The sequence below is a fragment of the Centrocercus urophasianus genome, unplaced genomic scaffold, assembly GCF_019232065.1.
Source record: "Centrocercus urophasianus isolate 14NV4802_14NV808 unplaced genomic scaffold, USGS_Curo_1.0 seq_10, whole genome shotgun sequence".
Taxonomy (NCBI): domain Eukaryota; kingdom Metazoa; phylum Chordata; class Aves; order Galliformes; family Phasianidae; genus Centrocercus; species Centrocercus urophasianus.
In genome coordinates, this window is record NW_024884142.1 from 6,970,219 (window position 1) to 6,983,707 (window position 13,489).

Genomic DNA, 13,489 nt, shown 5'->3' on the forward strand with positions numbered 1-13,489 from the left:
AACAAAACAAAACAAAACAAAACAAAACAAAACAAAACAAAACAAAAACTTATCAGAAAATATGTGATAGCATATGGAGAGGTGGATAATAAAACCTCTGAAATACAAAATCTGTAAAGTGCAAGATTCCAAAATCTGCTGGAAGAAACTGCTGTGTTGCAGACACAGACCATGTTTGGAAAAGCACTGGATATACCTTACAAGTTTCTAAGTTCTTTTAAATAATGAACTCATGTGTTTAACCTTTTTTTCCTTTTTCTTTTTTCTTTTTTTTTTTTTTTTATCCAAAGGATGATTCATTTCCAAGCGTTACCAAAGTGTGCAAAAGTATTATGTACATGCAAAGACATTGCTAAGTGCTGGTGCTACACATGTAAAAGTCTGTCATCAATTATATTTCAAGCAATTAGTGTGATATCATCTTTCTTTTGTTTACAGTAGGCTACCATGAAGTAGGATGTCCCTCAGGAAAAAGGATTTGGGGAGGGGAGAAAACATAGGAAGAAAAGGCTCTGAAAACAATATTTGTCTTGAAGTTTTTCCGAGAAGAAAAAAAAAAAAAAAAAAGTGAATCATGCACAAAGTTCCGAGTGCAACAAAAGAAATCTTGTTTGCTTGCCAAGAAAAGGTTTATTATAGGTATTACAGGAAACAGGAGAAAAAGAGATGGGATCCAAAGGATTCAAGAATTTAAAAATCTACAGATTTTAATGTAGTTTTACTTTCTTGCTTGTTTGTTTGTTCTTTCCTTGGAAGATATGTTTTCTTTGGGTAGCTGATAAAATAATAATTGGTTCCATGTTCAGCAATACTTTGGCTTTAGCCTCACTTCTTGAACGCAAGGAAAAAGGAATGTATTTCACAGTCATGCTTTTCGTTTTTTTTTTGTTTTTTTTTTTTTTAGCAATCCGAAGAATTAAAGTATGATTCATTTCAGAATAAGGAAATGATGCTGCAGCTACACGTAGAGCAGGAGATCTTGCAAAGCACTTGTTTGTATCCCACTATGAGCAGTGGAAGAGGAGACGGGCAGAGCAGAGATGCAAAGGAGCAGCAAGATGAGCCCATCAGAAGGCTAGCATCTGGATTGTGTTGCTGCCTCCGATCTCAGGTTCCTGGGCAAATTAATCCACAGAGAAAACTGCTATTTGTCGTGCAAAGACAGGTGAGAAATGCTGCAGGATCAAGAGAGATTCTCTCACATGTGAGGGGATCTTGGTAGACTGCAGCACTTACTACCAACTGTCTAGTACACTCCACCAGCCCTGCTCTGCCAGCAGCAGCTGTCTGTACTGTGCTAAGCAAGAAAGAAGCTTTCAGTTTTGTGGAGTAGCCTTACGTTGTGTTCAGATGTTATACAATCTTTACAGACCAGCAAAGACTCAAAATCTGCTGCCCTTATCAAGGTACAGAACAATGCAGCCGCCATCTCGGGGTGTGTAAAATACCATTATTGGTAAATCTTGAAGATATTTTCTAGACCAGCAAAATTTGCAAGTTCTCAAATCAATCATTTCAGTTACAAAAGACAGCCTGATTCTGCAGCTCATACATTCATGAGTATTTATAATGAATTGGCCCATCCAACCATCCAAAGCACAATGATATTGTCTTTGTTCCATCTAATCCAATCTTGCTTAGTGTCAAAACAGCCTTCACAGATTGATTTTGGTACTCCAATGGTAATTAATGATAGTTGAGACCTAAGGTTACAGATGGTCTCCAGGCTTCCTCCTGTCTCAGTATTGCAGCATACTGAAAAGACAGAATCAGACCTCTGCTATATCCAGCCCACCTGTGATAGTGTGCAGAAAAAATCCTTAAAAGTTTGCAAAACTTAGTTCTTGGCTTAATGTAAACCTCTGAGTACACAAATAGAATCGATATCTAAGAGTTATATAGAAAGAACTTGAAATCCAAAACCAGTCATCTTAGTGAAAGAGCATTTTAATACACCTTGAAATCAGAAGACTGTCCTTATATAACACTATCAAAATAATTTCATAGAGCTTTGTTTGTTTGCTTTTATCTCCATAGTTATGGGAAATATGGTTTTCACAATCTACACACTTTACACAATTTACAAAGATTCTGTAGCTAGGAAATCATAATTCAGGAAAACAATATTCTTTGTGCTTTGTAGGTCTCTCCTATGAGGAATGCCTGCTGTTGCAGTGTTTGTTTAAGTACCATGCTTAAACTAGACTCTAGCTCCCACGTGACTCACTAACTCCATTTTCATTGCCCCTAGCTCTTTTTTATTATTTACCTTGCCTCTGAAGTTCCTTGTAAGCAGATTAAAAGCCTTTACCAAAAAATACAGTGAGTTTGGGGCTCATTTTAAATGCAGTTATTCACTCTGCAAAGGAAGAATAAATAACATGGTGACTGAGTCACAAAGCGACTTTAATGTCTTCCCCCTGACACTGGCCAGGCTGGTATAGGACCACTGGCCATTTTTCACTCAGAGCAGAATGAAGGAAGAATAAGGAGAAGATGGGAAAAGAGGCATGGTGAGCGAGAAAGCATTCAGTGTTTAATCTTTTTACAGAGTGATTATAAATTGGATCTGTGGCTTTGAACAGGATCACAAAATACATGGAGAATGTGCAACATGACTGAGGTCAGGAATGAGAGTTTGTCTTTCAGCAACTGATGTGACGAGAGGGGACATCTGCCAGCTCAGGAGGGAGTCTGAAGCCCAAGAAGATAATTGAAGCAGTAATAAAATCTCATTCAGATACTCATTTTAGGTGAGTGCTTTCCACTTTGGCTGCATTTTAGAGCAAGAGACACCTTTCCTACATTTCAGTATTAAGCAAATGGTGCGAATATACCACACTCCCCTTCCTCCCCCCTGGTACAGCATGCTAAGCGAAGCAGGCAGGTGGAATCTTCTGAGCTAATGACATACCAAAATCATCATCTAGCAACTGGTGGTGCCTAATAGATGCCTGCAGATGTCTAATTAACATTCATAAAGCCCTTGAATCTCTTAGATGGAGTCAGTATATAGTAAAAGTGCAAATTATTATTATGGGTAGTAATTGCTTCAGAACACAATTTTGAATATTCTAAAAAAAATATTTTATTATTCCTTTTGCTAAAAGAGGAAAGACCAGCTGAAAATGCTTTTTTCCCCACACATTTATTATTGTGCTCCTGCGTACATAGTAACAGATCCATGCTAAGAAGTGCTCAGGAGTCTCAGAAGTTTGGATTTCTAACAGAATATAAGATTCCAGCTAAATCTGACAGAAAGTCAGGCAGTGACCAGCTATCAGTGTGTCTGAATATTTAAAGCAAACTCTTCAATAATGCGGCAGAGATACAAAGAGTGTTCTATGTCCTTCTCTTGTCCCCGACCCTTAAACTGCTTTGCATATGGATATTTAAATACTTTGCACAGCTGTGTCTTGCAGGCTTCACCTTCTCCATCTGCTTGTTTGTTTTTAGGGTTTTATTTTTCAGCCTGCTATTTTGCAAAAGCAAAGTTATCCTTTTGTGTCTCCTCTGCCTCTGCTGTTTCTTGTAGATATTATAAACTACAGTATCTGTAGTACTTCTGCCGTTATAGATTTGTATACTACTAGGTAGTGTGGGATAAAGATAAGAAGCCTCAATAGATTGAGAGGCTGATGCCCTAGACTTGCTTATAAATCCCCAAAGCTTTTTGATGACATTTTCTACATAGTATCCCCTTGTGTAAGTATAAATGACTTCTTAATTTTTATTTTTTAACTATATAAGTCAGGTCAACATCAAAAGAGAGGAAAAGCCAGTGGCCATTTTGCAGAGGAAAATTATTCCTTACATTAGCAAGACTGATTCTTCTTCTCAGATAATATGAATGCTCTGACAAGAAATCTTCCTGAAAACTGAGAGCATGACCTAAGAAAAGTAGGGATTCAGATTTGAATTTTAAATCACTTCTCTCTCTTTGGGCCAGCATGTTTGAAGAATGAAAGGATGTGTCCTGACCTTTTTATCTTCAAAGGAGGAGGGAGGGAATAACATAAGATTTTATTTATATTTACCTCTTATTTCTGAGAAACTGGGCCAGGTTTTTAACTTCTATCTCCCACTTATTTCTGGATTACTTATTGTAAAGCATTTCACACAGAATGTTAAAAATTAATGGCTGCTTAGCTATATATTTACAAAGAAGCTCAATTTTCAGCACAAACAGATGTTCTTTACATAGATGAGGTGATAATATATATATATATATTTTTGATGCATTAGAAGAATCTGATAATGATTTATGATGACACTCTTAGGTCAAAATCTCAGTGTAATAGGACAAAAGATAGGGGCCACATACCAAGGAGCCAAGGTGTTTATAATATCCTGCAGCTCTTATATTCATTAATGCAGCTCTAATCCTTTGTTCCCTGTGAGTTAGTGGCATCCTGTGCAGAGCCTATCAATGTGGAACAAATTGCATGAGGATTGCACCTGCTTAAAGAAAGCTCACAGATTACCTTAAAATTTAATTGATCAGCTTTTGTAATAGCTTATATCTCACTGAATTGTGAAATGTAAAGAGCACAAAAACATACCCTACTGAACAGCAGATTAAAAAATAGAAATCACCAAAATTAATTCTGGTTGACTTAGGGGAGAGGGAGTGAAAATAAGATAATGTCTACTTTTCATCATAGCTTCTTATTGTGATGTTTGCACTTTGGCACAGCTTGCATTCAATTCATGGGTGGTGCACAGCATTTCTAGCTCCCCTTTGACTCCAATGAAATTTTAGAAAGTTGAGAGTTGCTGCCTGAGCCTCACAGAAAAATCTAACCATATTCAGATAACTCCTAGTACTTCTATAACCAATGAGCATACATCACCTTGAAACAGGAACCTGAAAGAAAAATACAGCATCAAGATTAGCATAAGTAAGTGTTTACGCATTTGGGTATCCAGTTCACATCCTCCTTACTCACCAGTTCTTCTAGATTCACAGACTTTAGAGAAAAGAACAGTAACAGCAAAAATCTATGTTCATCTATCTAATCTTCATCTCTTGCTTATCTCAGATGTCTAATATTTCCTCAAATTACCCCTGAACAGAGGTCAGAAATTTGCATTTGAGGGAAGAAGGTGTTTTTATCTGTATGCCACTGTTCATCAGCTTCTCCAGAGTCTGTACTACAGCCTACAGTACACTAGTTTTAATTAGGTCATGGTTTTATTTATAGTTGTTGCTGATTTGTTATTTTACAGCTGTGCTTAGGAATCCCAGTTGTAGAGCATTTTGCTCTCAGTCTTTAGAAGTGCAATAAGAATTTACTCCCTTCCTCTCACAGATTACAGACTAAAATAACTCAGGATCAGTATACTCCCCTTGCTTTCTTACATTATTCCAAAGGCTAATGCTTTGGATAGAAAAATACTAAGGGATTATTATTGCTAATAATAATTAAATAAACGTGAAGGATTCATAGTACTGAAATAAAGAGATGAAGTCTCATACATTTTGATTTTAAGTTTTATTAAGTGCAAGGAGGAAATGTAATATACTCACTGGCCAATCCTGAGGACTGAGGCACCTGAAAATTTTCATATTCCCACTTCAGCAAGTGTCAGTATCATCCCAGAATGTGACTCTTGCTATATTTGCCTGGCAGGTTTGCCAGTTTTTCTGAAGCTCACTGATTCATGTACCCATAGGAATGGGACATTCAGAGCTGTATGTGTTTTACTACCTGAGGCCATAAGTGTACAAGACAGCAAATGAAGGCATTGGAGTTCCTTGTACCAGTTCAAAAAGCCAAGGCTAAAAGATGCAAAGGGCTGATTCTATGTTATCTAATTCAGCTGGATCCAATTTATTCAAAAATACCTGAAGGCTTAACTTTGTACCAACGGGCTTTGTACCAGAGTTTGTATTGCTCATCCTCACCGTACTAAAGCTGATATCATTTGTTCTTCCATCACTGGAAAAAAAAAAAAAACAAAAACAAAAAAAAAAAAAACAAAAAACATAAAGACAAAATAAACTCAGAGGTGTATACTTTGGCTAATGTGACAGAAATACAGTCATCTGACCACAGCTAAGCTGGATCACATTTGTTTCATGCAGGACTAATTTTGGTAGTGATCACCAAAAAACATAGCAGTAAAGATCACAGAACCCAAAACTCTGAAGGAAGGTTATATGAATTGCCTCTTCCTACCTCACAATACAGCATCACTTGTCCCAGTCAGTACTGATATGAACCTCTCCAAGGTGGGGAGAAATTCCCCCACCCCAACTGAAATAACCTCTCCTTCAAAACTGAATGAAGCTGTCCTCCAAATGGCCAAGGCATGCACTTAACCTCAAAATGGAAAAAGGAAATATTTTCATACCTGACAAGGGGATAGATTTTCACTTCCCCCACCACATGGAAAATGCACTTGGTGGGTAGGGCTAAAACACACCCCGGATAATCCCGTGGTTGCTTGAGCAGCCAAAACATCTATAATGTGTTTACACCGCATCTTCCTGATGAACAGCGTCCTGGGTGAGGCTCTGTGGCTGACCTTGTTTTTCACATTCTGCAGTGATCTGTGTGTCATTTTCACTGAATTGTATGTAAATGCTTTCCAGTTTTTACAGACATCTTTGGAAGGAACTGCTTTTACCTACAACAAAATAACAGTTTTGTTTCTTAACAGCACTGAGGATAAGCCAAAGTGCACTAATTTCTCCTCACTTGTAAAACATTTAACATATCACTACCCACACCCTGTAATTTCAAGACTCCTAGGATTTATATTTTAAAGGCATAATTGAAACTTCTTGGCAAAGGCCCTATGACTTCCAGTCAAAATGGTTATAGAAGAAAAATTCTCCTGTCTCCATGTAAAAGAAATCCTGCCTAAATTAAAAGCAGTTGATATTAGCTCTTTTTCCCCTATAATAATATCTACCATTAATATGACAGCTAAAATATAAGGTGTTCTTGCATTTCAAGGAACTGTGAGAGGAAAGAGGGTTGGTTGGGTTATTTTAGTGATGCCAAGCTGGGATCACAATATACTTGGTCAAAACATCAGTTTGATCATCTATATATGGGAATGTATTTTTACATTAAATTTATTCAAGATCTCAAGTGTTAGCTCATTAATGTCTAATCTAGCACAGGAAAGAAGGTGCAAATGTTCCTATTGTTTGTAGCGTACCGCAACAGCAACTTTCATAAGATTTTAAAATAATTTAGATGGAATATGTTCATCTACATTGTCTCACTGGATGTGGGAGTATTGCTGAGGTTCAGTGTTTTGTTCTGCTCTTCACAAAAGATCTGTTAATATTCCGGAGAGTAGTAGGTGTCCAAATCATATCAAAATAGAGGGCACTTGGCTCCCTCTCAGCTTCAAGTACCCATATAGTGTCAATGAAGAATGATAACCCAGAACAAAAATTCAGCAAAATGCATCTAATGACAGCAGGAAAGGGAAAACATTGTGTGGAACTATGAAATACGATAACCTATTCTCAAAGGTATGTCTTTCTTCTCAAAACATTTAATCTTGTGTTTATAGAAAAGACTCCTACCCTTTTCCTGTAGAAAAGAAGCTACCCGCACAGTACTGTTTATTTTTTCCTTCCGCCAGACAGAAGGCTACACCCCAAATGAACACCCTTGGCCATGGACCTGAGGCAGCAGCAATCTTGTTTTCTCTGCAGAACAGAGTTGTGGGATTCCACAGCCATTAAAGCTCAGCATTTAAGTACTGCCCAGTGCAACCAGCATGCATCAACCTGCTCTTCTCTGCCAGTCAATTTTCCCCCATAATAAAACCTGACCCATTACAATCCCCATTTCATTTTACACTTACAAACTGTTCTGATTCTGCTTGCAATCTAGTATTTTGTTTTCTACATGTTTCATTAGTTCACAGGGAGAAAAAAATGTAATGTTGATTGTAGCTCATTTCCTGCTCAATGCTATTGCCCATTGGCCCCCACAGGCCAGAGATTGATAGACTGATGATAGGTCTACGATACCAGATCAAAATGGAAGGCAAGCTCTGAATGAAGTTATTGAAAGTTGTGTTAAAAAAAAAAAATTGTTCCTGCTATTAACAAATATATAACAACCTTGATGAAATAGTGTTTATCAAAGAAAAATGTGAGATTCATGATGGGGAGAAATGTTACCCAGAAGTTTACCCAACATTATGGAATTCTACTGCAAAGAAAATGACAATGATCACTAATCTTAGTGTCTTCATGGTACTTATCTTAAAATAACAATCACTTTTAGTAGGTAAATGAGATTTGGCTTTCCAAGGAGATAAGAAAAAATGTTGAAGTTATGCTTATGAAAAGCCAAATTGAGTGCTGTGATTGCTGTGACCTTTTTCTGTCTGCTTTTCTTCTCATCTGTGTAATTTTGTCTGTAGATGAACTCTAGGAGCCTTAGGGCAGGGAAACAGTTAAGTCATCACAGAAAGATCCCTCTTTGTTCTAGCTACTGTGTAATACTCAGCAGAAGTAGCCTTAATCCTTTAATATAAACAAAAATAAATAAATGTATCATAGTAATGTGGGGTTGGAAGAGACTGTAAAGAACTTGTCAGGGTGGCTCCAAAAGTAATGCTTCCTATTTGATGATGCTGACCCACAGTGTCAGAGGCAGGTGTTGGTGGTGTAGCTGTAGAAGTTGAACCTTACCACCAATATTTTGTTGCTATGTGACTGATGGCAGCAGAGGGACAGTCTGACACAATGGCTTCTGACATAGAAATCCATATGAAACAAAGGTGTGGAACTGAATGCCTCCATGCAGAAAAAAATGGCACCTGTTGAAATTCATTGACACTTGCTAAACACTGATGGAGACGAAAGAATGGATGTCAGCACAGTGAGGCTGTGGGTGGTGAATTTCAGCAGTGGTGACAGCAACGTGAATGACAAGGCACATTCTGGACAACCATACATATTGCTACAAGTGCAGCATGCAGGCTCTTGGTCATGGCTGGTGAAAATGTATAGCTAATGAGGGTGAGTATGTTGAAAAATGGTATTTTGTAGCTGAGAATTTGCTCTATCAAATAGCATCATTTTGCTCTTTGTATCTGTTGTAGTTTCCATGGAAATAAATAAGAGCCATTACTTTCACAATGACCTACACGTTTATAAAGTCTTCCCAGTATTCACTTGGAGAACAGAAACAATAGGACTTTTTAATTATAATGAAATGATGTTGGTTTGTTTTTTTTTCTCAAGTACCTACAGATGACAATACAATAAAAAATAATAGGTCATGAATATTTTATTTCCTATCATTCCAAGGTTGCATGCATAGTTTGCTCCCTCATTTACAGAGGACAGCAACATCTATTTTTTTTCTCATTAAGGACAACCTTTTGTTCTGCTAATATAGATAATGTGTCCTAGAAAATAATTTCATCATCGCTAATGTTTGCCTTTGGAACTATAACATGAAAGAGTTTTACACTGTAAATCTTCGTTATGTTAATTTAGTTATTATTGTTGTTTTGTTTGTGTTTTTTTCGTCGTTGTTTGTGATGTTTTGTTGTTTGTTTTTTTTTTGTTTGTTTGTTTGTTTGTTTTTTTAAATGTGTATATATTGGTAAAATTCTGTGAAATAACCTACTGTGGAATAAAAGTTTACTTTTTTTTTTTTTTAATTCATTCAACACAAATATAAATGCTCCACCGGTACAGTTTAGAGGACACTATTTATAAATTTAGCTTAGCAAAACTCAGTATTCTGTGGACAGACAAGGAAAGCTAAGTCTACACTGCAACGAGGAGTTTGGATGGCTGCACATGCAGGTATAACCGAAGTAGCTTTACCCTTCTAATCTTTTCTTCATTCCTGTATCAATAGCAGAAAATCTACCAGAATGTATGTTTTCTGCTAAAACCCAAGATTAAGTGAGCAAAACCCAAGCTTAAGAGCAAGCAGAGTATGGAAGCATAATTTTGAGCAATCAATATTATGCTTGCACATAAACCTGAACATTCAGTTGGCAGCTGTATCCTATGGTATGCAGTTTTAAATTAAAACTAGCTCAGTATCTCTTGCATATGCTACAATCACACTTCAGTCTGAAGTCTCATATAGCCTAAACCGAAGCAGCAATGCATACTTCACACTTAGAAATGGTCTTCCAGATCTGGTCATCTGTGGGACAGATGTGTAACACATTTCTCACATCTATAGCAAAAACAGTTTTATATCAACCTTCCAGTTGTAATTCTTTTCAACCACCCATTTCCAGATCTGGCTGTTGGCAGCAATCACGTAGTATGTTTGGTTTAATACCTTTGCACCCCTGGTTTTAGCCATCCCATGAAAGCACACATTCTCCTGGGCTCTCTTGGCAGTATCTGAAGGGCACTGAAGTGAGCAGGGAAGAAGATGATAACTGTGGCACTGAAATGAGTGGCACACTGAAAACTGTGGCACACCTACTGAAATGAGAAAGCAATGCAAACCATGAGAATACATGGCAAACTTGGCCATGGGAGCCATTTAAGCTGGAACCTGGACTGTCAACATATTTTTGGAACATGCAGTCAGATCTTACAAAACTGCGTCTTCACCACTATGGCAACACAAACATGCAATATGCTGTATTAGCAATCTAGATCTGATTGCAAGTTAATTACAAGTAGAATGTAATGGACTTGATGTGCACTAAACCTCTAACCACTTTCTCCCCCAAAATCTTCCTTTACATAATAGGATGAAAGTGTTGTAGAGAAGAAAATATATCAGGATTCACTGCCATCGTATAAAACGAGAGCTTAAAATAAAATATGATTCCTTCCTGTCTTTTTCACAATGTAAAGTACTCATCCAGTTTTCCATATAGTTGCCAGACTTCACTTGGAGATATGATACCACTGTATGGAGAGAACTCAACACATCACCTGCTGCTCCCTCCAGCAAGCAACATCTATCACAATGCACCTGGTGTAACCGTGGATTAAAAAGCAGGGAAGAGTATGACAGGGTGAAGTTGGAGTCCCACAGTGTGTTGCCATTTAAAAGCAGAAAATGTGTTGCTTTTTTTCTGGTAATATTTGAATCAGAGCACTGCATGTTATTACCCTACAAACTACCCCGCTGTTCTTTCCATTGTAAAATGAAATTGGAAGCCATGGAGTAGGGGTCCAATTTAGCTCACTGTGGTTAAGGGCATTTTACCTGACATGTGTCCTCAGATCTTCTCGTGAAAGTAATTATGAAAGTGAACTATATGGTAATATATGATAACAAGTGTTTATTGTCCTGCTCAGTACATTGGAACTCAAGTCTGAGAATATGGAGTGCCATTGTAATATAAATATGTTGTTGTTTTGTTGCTGCTAATAATGACAAATCTCCACTGTTAATGCTATTAAAGCTACTTAATAGTTTGCAGTATGCGCTGTGAATAAATAGTATGTGATGGAAAAGAAATGCCTGTATGTTCATCTATTGCTAACCAGACTTGTAGACTGTGTTATCTGAAATACACTTTTCATCCCAGTTTAAATAAACAATTTTTCTAATTTATTGTACCATGAAGGACAAGACTAGTAACAGTAGATAGACTAAATTAGAGCAATTAGTGGTTTTGCAGATATCCATTGTAGCCCAGCTAGCGCTAGCATGTTGTATCCTGTTTGATGAGAACTCAGCACAGTGGTATTTGCTAATGTTATTACTTCTACATTCAAAAGTAAGTGAAATGGGTCAAGATTCAGGAACTGTAACCATAGTAATGACTAGCAGGAATCCAGTTTTAAAGGAGGCCTTTTAATTTTTTAGGGAGAAAAAGAAAGAAAGAACAAAAGAAAATGAAAACAGGGAGATAAGTATAAAAAGAGCATAAAGGAATATAAGCTGACAATAATGCCAAAGAGCCCAAACCTGATCCCACTGAAATTATCTAAACTCCTACTGATTTATTGGAAAGAAGATCGGAGTTCAGCCCAGGAAGTAATAACAGTTCCTTATGAATTGAAGTTGCTGGAGTGGACACTCCTGTGCTTAGAGGCTCAAGGAGTCCCAGCCAGGATATGAATTTCCTTTCCCAGTCTTGGACTTTCCATGTGCCCAAACAGAAGGACATGCACTGCATTCTAAACTGTTAAAGACATCCTTAGCCAAATGCAATAAAAGCTGTTTGCAGATTGAAATTTAGAGAATTTCAGCATGTTTTTCTTTTCTTTTACCAATAAGCAAACATTGCACAACTCTTGAAGAAAAGCCATGTTCCAGATTTTCCAAGAATTTTAAGAATCACATAGTTTAACTGCATTTTATTCCCATCATATCAGCTTCCAGGTAACAAATGTGTATGATCTCACACTACACTCTATGAGATTGAAATTCTGTCCTCATACCTATGCAGTACTCATAATTTCAGTAATGTTATATGAATACAGTTCAGAGAAGAGTTTCATCTAAAATGCTAAGATTTCAGTCTCCTCCAATTGACACATTGTAGGCATCCAGACAACCAGTCTCAACTTTTCTTCTTCTCTCTACAAACTATTTTTATCTCTTAGATTATGTACTTACATATTAATTAAACAGATTTTTTTAAATATTCCTTACAGTTTAATAAATAATGTATTCTTTAAATTGAGCAATTGTTTCTGTGTTCTCCAATCTGATTTTCAAGATGCTTTGCTATCTTCTCTTCCAGTTTCTTATGCTTCTCCAGAACACAATTTCTATTGGTGAATTTTGTGCATCAGAAAGTTACGATTAGTCATAATCAGCCATCAAAACTTTCCCCATCTACAGAGAGAGGCAGTGAGGCCAATTGACCTGTCTTTCCTCACCAGCTACAGGAGGAGTCTAGACAAAGATCTTAAAGTAGACAGGTAGCATTTAAATAGGCAACGTGGGAGTGGATAATTAACAAATAAGACAAATAAATGGTTGCCAGCTTCCTAGGATGTGCAGATGTCAACTAAGGAACAAATGTGCTTTGAGAATGCTAGAATGCTGAAATATTTGGATATTTGGTCAGTATTGTTTGGTTGTTTTGACTTCTGGCTCTTTAATCCGTCTTTCATTTTTGAGTTAGTTTGGTTTTGTTAAAAATGAAGTATGGCAATAGGGTGGCTACCTTTCCCTTTTTTTTTCTTTTTTTTCTTTTTTCTTTTTTTTTTTTCTTTTTTTTTTTTTTTTTTTTTTTTTTTTGCTTATATGCAAAACCCTTCAACCAGGATATATGGTGATAAAATTTCTCACAGAAATATTATGTTTCCATTCTTCCAAGAGAAAATACGGTGTCAGAGTACCAGTGCTCTGCAAACTTCTGCTTTATTTTAATCTCTCCATACTTGCTCTTTCTCCTTTCATTCCTAAGCAAACACCTGGCTGGCCTCTGAGCACATGATTATTTTTATCAGAGTGGAATTAAAATAACTTTTACTCTTCTCATGTCTATAACTCCATTAGCCCCCTCTGTGTGACTGCACATTTACCCACTATCTCTTCCTCCTAGACCTGAGATG